Here is a 6,911-nt window from a genome sequence, read left to right as displayed (position 1 = left end):
TTCAATGATGAGTAATACAAAAGGAACTGGAAGACCATCTATCTGAAAATAATATGGAAAATGGGGGCACCTGGGTGGTTCGGTGGGTTAAGCCTCTGCCTTTGGCTCAGGTCATGATCCCAGGGTCCTGGGATGGAGCCCCTCATCGGGCTCTCTGCTCGGCAGGGAGCTGGCTTCCTCCTCTCTCTCTGCTTGCTTCTTTGCCTACTTATGATCTCTGTCTGTCAAATAAATAAAATCTTTAAAAAAAGAAAATGAAGCATAAATCATACCACAGAGTAAACACAATGCCATGGTGCCTATAAAAATGTGAATAAATATTTCTGCATGAATTGAGAAAAGAAACCAAAAACAAAACCCCAAAACTAATGAAATAAGAGCCTTTATAAAATTTGACTAGAAACACAAATAAAGAAATCAGGTAAAACGTGTCAAGAAAATTTGGATATGAAAGGAACTATCTTCAGAAAAGAAGTAGAAAAAGATCATTGTAAAATAAGGGGAAATATGAGGGTCACAAAGAAGGACTGTTGTTAAAAAAGAAGAAAAATTTAGTAAAAAGTAAGAGAGAGAATAGAGAAATGAAAAATGAAACATGAAGTATTAAAAATAACCTAAAATACTAGCTATTTAAATTAGGTAGATGTCTCTCCAATATATGCCTAGAGTCCCTGATGAAGTCCCTTTGAGGAAAGCAAAACAAAACAAAATAAAAAATGGAAAAACATACTCAAAGGCATAATTTCATAAAACACATGAAAGATCATAAAAGGAAAATACTGTCTGATTCTACTTAGGTGAAATGTCTAAGGTAGCCAAATTCATAGACAGAAAGTAAGTCTGCGGATGCTGGTTGACAGGGGTAGAGGAGGAGGGAATATGGAAATTTTTGTTTAATGGATACAGAGTTCCAGTTTGGGAAGATGAAAAAAATTCTGGAACTGGATGGTGGTAATGGTTGCACAATGTAAAATTACTTATTTCTACTGAACTGTACACTTAAAAAATAGTCAAAATGATAAAATTCATGTTATGTATATTTAACCACAATAAAAAAAAATCATGAAAGAGGATTTGTCATTTCATAACAAAAAAGAACACTGTGTGTCATAAAAAAACTGACCTAGAACAGGCCAAGACATAGTCCATTAAGAAGACTGGACACTGAAGAGACAGAGACCAGCAAATTCTCACACTTGTAAAGGGAAAAACAATTCAAACTGGTATCAAATTTCTCCACAGTAACTTTCCATACTGGAAGTTACCTAAAATACATTTTCAGAGAGAAGGCATGGACCATGGATTTTGCATTCAGACAAGCCATACTGAAGTATGAAAGTTGCAGATAATTATTTTAAACATGCAAGAAACATGGAATTTTATTCCCAAGAGACCTTTTTAAGAAAACTGCCAGAGAAAGAGACTGGCTAATTAAGACTGGTGAAAACATGGCAAGATAACTAGAAGAAACACAGAATATATTTAACTACAAAACAAATGCAAAGATTACAGTTAATGTCAGAGCAGGCCAAGGTATATTACCTGACAAGAAAAAAATGATAATAAATAGGAAAGCGAAGGTAAGGAAAGACTGGAAGGAGAATTGCTCGATCGTCTCTTCTGATATATCTGGGAGCCAATGAATATCATTTATAGATGAAAAATAAATTATAACTATGTAAAATATAGTATTTGTAAAACCATTACATATAATAAAATATTATAAATAATAAATTTTTAAAAATATACACATATTTGCCCATTGTTGCAAACATGCAAAAAATCAGTGGTTAAGCCAACAATCTTTAATTTGCAAGAATCTGCGGTTTGGCTGGGGCAGAGTTGCTTCAGGAAGAAGGTCTGGGTCCAGATCTTCTCCAAATGGTTATCATATGGATGGGGACAGTGGACTAGCTGGTCAGGCATGATTTTATGCTTGTGGCAGAGGCTTAAGAAATATGTGAGTTCTCTTGAATCTTAGCTTTGAAAAAAGCCTTCCTGAAATGGAAGAATAGGCTCAAAAGATAGAAAGTTCAGGTATAAAATAAGTGTCCTAGACATGTAATGTACAGCACAGTGACTATAGGAAATATCATATTGCATATTTGGAAGTTGCTAAGAGGATAAAATTCTCATCACAAGAAAAAAATTGTAATTATGCATGGTGATACCTGTTAACTAGACTTATTATGGTGATCATTTTGCAATATATACAAATATTGAATCAATATGTTGTACACAGAAATAATGTAATGTGATATGTCAAATTATACCTCAATTTTTTTAAAGATTAATATTTTTAAAAAGCCCTCACTTTTTTGACCTCATCACTTTCTTGTATTTTTATCATTTGTAGCTAAAAGTAACCAAAATATGTTTCTGACATTCTGCCTGAAATCATGTTGCCCAACCTTCCATTCTGCCTGAGATCACAAGATAATTAGGTCCACTTAAAAATTTTCAATGTAGGGCGCCTGGGTGGCTCAGTGGGTTGGGCCGCTGCCTTCGGCTCAGGTCATGATCTCAGGGTCCTGGGATCGAGTCCCGCGTCGGGCTCTCTGCTCAGTGGGGAGCCTGCTTCCTCCTCTCTCTCTCTGCCTGCCTCTCTGCCTACTTGTGATCTCTCTCTGTCAAATAAATAAATAAAATCTTTAAAAAAAAAAATTTTCAATGTATAGTAAGGGATGGTTTTACCAAATATTTTGCCACTGTCTGATATTATTCATTGTTAGGTTGAAAAAATGCCCCCTCGAAGATGTCCATATCCTAATCCTGGGACTTGTGAATATTCTACCTTGCAGCACCAAAACGTCTTTGTTAATGTGACTGAATTAGGGGTCTTGAGATGGGGAGATTATTCCAGGTCATCTAGGTATGCCCAGAAATAGCCACAAGGGTCCTTATAATATGGAGGCAGGAAGATCAGAGTTAGAGAAGGTAGTGTGATACAAAGCAAAGAGATATTTGAAGATACTACTCTTCAGGCTCTGAAAATGGAGAAGGGGGCCATGGTCCAGAAATGAAGGCAAGCTCGAGAAGCTGGACAAGGCAAGAGCACAGATTCTCCCCTAAAGCTGCACTTAGGAACCCAACCGTACCAAAATCTTGACTGTAGACTAGTGAGACTGATTCCACAATCAGAGACCTCTAGAATGTTAGATCATAAATTTGGGTTAAGTCACTAAGTTTGTGGTAATTTGTCACAGCAACAATAGGAAATCAATACACAAGGATTATCCATTCCCCTAATTTGTATAACCATTTCTTACCATTTTTTCAACCTCTTGTAATACATATGACACAAACATTCACTGGGGAATGTAAAAACTGAACTGACCATATAAAAAGTTTTTCTGATTGTCTCATCTAAAATACCAGAAAGCTAAATATATCATATAAATTTGGCAAGTCAAGTAATATAAGTTTATGTATATTTAAAGTATGAAGATAAAGAGTAGAAAAGATAATCAAACGTTGGAAGAGAGAGAAAAATGTACTGATTTATTATCATGGGGATGCCTGGATGGCTCAGTTGGTTTAGCATCTGCCCTCAGCTCAGGTCATGATCCCAGAGTCCTGGGATCTGGCACCACGTCAGGCTCCCTGCTCTCTCTCTGCCCCTCCCCCTCAGCTCATGCTCTGTCTCTCTTTCTCTCTCCTAAATACATAAATAAAACCCTTAAAAATTTAAAAACACAATAATAATTTTATTACTATAGGAAGCTACTGGACACTGTCTAAATCAATAAAAAGGGTGTCAAAATTACAAATATAGCAATAGGAATAAACTCTAAATATTCCTAAACATTAAATATATGTGCAAGCACACACCATATACACATACATCCCATCAATATACCAAAATGAAAGAGACCACGTGGTGAAAATATACTTTCAGAATAGAATAGAAAAGAATAGAATCACAGCAAGATAATAAGAAAATTTCAAGATGGCCAAGATTGTAGCATGCAAATGCCAATCAAAAGAAGCAGAGGCATGGGGCACCTGGGTGGCTCAGTGGGTTAAACCGCTGCCTTTGGCTCAGGTCATGATCTCAGGGTCCTGGGATCGAGCCCTGCATCGGGCTCTCTGCTCAGCAGGGAGTCTGCTTCCTCCTCTCTCTCTGCCTGCCTCTCTGCCTGCTTGTCATCTCTCTCTGTCAAATAAATAAATAAATAAATTTAAAAAAAAAAAAAAAGACCTCAAATTCTTTAAAAAAAAAAAAAAGAAGCAGAGGCATGACTTTATTATCAACTACGATGGAACTCGTAGTGAAAACATGAAGTGATACAAAAGGGGGAACTTTACAATCATGTAAGGTACAGTTCACAATGAAGGTGTAATAGATATGAATATCCATGTCCTAACTAGCATAACGTCATTATTCAGAGGGCAGAAATCATAGAATATTCAAGCATAAATGTACTAAACACACTAGCAGTTAGGCACACAGTTATTCACAATTTAATTCAATCCAGCAAATTTTGATTGAACCCCCACCAAGCACTGAGGATATAGTAGTTAAAGAAATAGACAAAGACTCCTTCTTCTGTGTGTCTCATTTTCTAGCATAGAGAGATAAACAGAAAGTGGAAGGAGGAAAATATATAATATGGTAGAAAATGATTGGCTATGGAGATATTTGAGAAGAGTGCTGGGGTATGGCCTCCTGTAAGCAGAGGAGGTAAGAGAAACCTCAATGAGAAGGTGATTTTGAGCATTGTTTTGAAGGAGGTCACCTGGTTAAGGTAGTGTTCAGAGAGGGGTTGATGGGAAGCTGGTAAAATAGTCAAGGAGTGAAAAATATATTTCTCATTCTGCCTTTTATAAGTTTTGAACAATGCAGGTATAGTACCTTTTCAAAAAACTAAGACATAACAGAGAACTAGAATAATCTGGAAAAACAAAACAAACCAGGGGATAGAAGATACGGGTTTTCGTTCAGGGTCAGTTCCTAACTTGTCTGTGGCTATGGATGAGCCACTTAATCCTCTGGGCTTTCTTTCCACATGTGGAAAAAAAGGTGGCCCTAGATTAGGTGATCTTCAAATTCCTCCCTCCTCTAATATTCTGTGGGTCTATGATTTAATACAGTATTTATCAAACTGTGGCTTGGGAAAATAGTTTTGGAGTCCAGCCATTAGTCAACCTGTTTATCAGTACCCTGTCCTCAGCTTCCCTGCAACACACAAATAACGAATAGCTGTTTCTCCAATTCTCGAATTACGTAATTCAAGGCATGTAAAGAATAAATATTAGAAAACTCAAGAAATACCACTTTTTCAAAGGGATTCAAAACTCGATGACAACAGGATGGCCCCCTAAACATAGACACACACAGACACACACACACACGGGACTATCCTTTTAGGCCTCATGATGATAACAAAATCATGACTATATTTTAATATATATATATTTAAATTTATAAAAAGTACCTTTTACTCTTCTGTAGATTGTGATGTGGTCTTTGGTAAGCCCCAGGAAATGTTCTGTTCATTGTAAAGTTTAGCGCAATTAAAACTGTAAGTGAAGTATTTCTTCCTTTAAGTGGTTTGGCAATTCATGATGTAGCATGATTTATGTTAGTCTTATAGCTATGTACCTAAGTTCTGTCTCCTGTCTCTGCAGTCTATGGAATTAACTCCTTAGAGTAAGATCTTACTTCCTTGATGATTTCCAGAACACATACTACAGCACTCTATACAAAAATGAGCTCAGATATTGTTCTATCTTGACTCCCCATGATATGAGAAAAGATATGAGGTGGAAGGTCAGGGGCAGCCATCTCAGCGAGTGATCCCTTCTAAATTCTCCTGCCTTGATATAAGTGAGCAATTGAGAAAAACAGGCAAAGGTACAAAATCTCTATCTAAAAGGTCAATAGCTCTTCCCAAAGAGAATAAATGCCCTATGCATAAGATCATACCACTTATACAAGAAAATATTTGCATGGCCAAAAAATATAATAATAGCATTTTTGTTTTCTGTCTAAGCAAGATTTGATACCTGGGTATTTCCCTTAATAGCAAGAGAAGGATGACTGTGACTTTTATAGATAGCTTTTGTCTCAAAATGTACATTGAATGAAGTTTCTTGAGAATTAGACTACAACCTCAAGGGCGCCTGGGTGGCTCAGTGGGTTAAGCCGCTGCCTTCGGCTCAGGTCATGATCTCAGGGTCCTGGGATCGAGTCCCACATCGGGCTCTCTGCTCGGCAGAGAGCCTGCTTCCTCCTTTCTCTCTCTGCCTGCCTCTCTGCCTACTTGTGATCTCTCTCTGTCAAATAAATAAATAAAATCTTTAAAAAAAAAAAAAAAAGACTACAACCTCAAATACAATCTCTGTATGTCCTCTGGAAACATGGACTATGGCTATACTGTGCCATTTTGGTAATGCCTTACTGTGTTTCTTTTATCCATTAAACTAAATGCTTTGTTTTCCATGGGGACCCTCCTGAAACTGTGGGTTTCTTGACTAGGAAATGAAAAAACTAGTTTCAAATCTTGCTCTGAAGTTAATATCAGCATTTCCTAAAGAGAAAAATGTACTGATTTTCATATTCAATTACAATTACAATATTACAATTACTAGTTGGTATGCTAGTTTTATCCCCATACAGGAAAATATGTTTTTGGTGAATTTTTTTCATCAGTATCTCTTATAGGACTGCATAACTTCCTAAAATCTGAGCGGCAGAATTGAACATTTTTTAGCCTGGGAGGGATCAGTCTTAATCAAAACAAGATTAAAAACAAGGGCAATAAAACTGCATCTCACTTCTTTGTAGATCTGACTCAGCTGCTTTAATAGGTGAGCCAACAGAAATTTGGGCTATGCTCTGTGGAGGAATTCTGTCCTAATTATCCACAATTATCATGGATATCACCTGTTTTGAATTTTCTAGTCTT

Source organism: Neovison vison, chromosome 6 (genome assembly GCF_020171115.1).
Source record: "Neovison vison isolate M4711 chromosome 6, ASM_NN_V1, whole genome shotgun sequence".
In the NCBI taxonomy this organism is placed as follows: domain Eukaryota; kingdom Metazoa; phylum Chordata; class Mammalia; order Carnivora; family Mustelidae; genus Neogale; species Neogale vison.
This window is presented reverse-complemented; position numbering follows the sequence as displayed.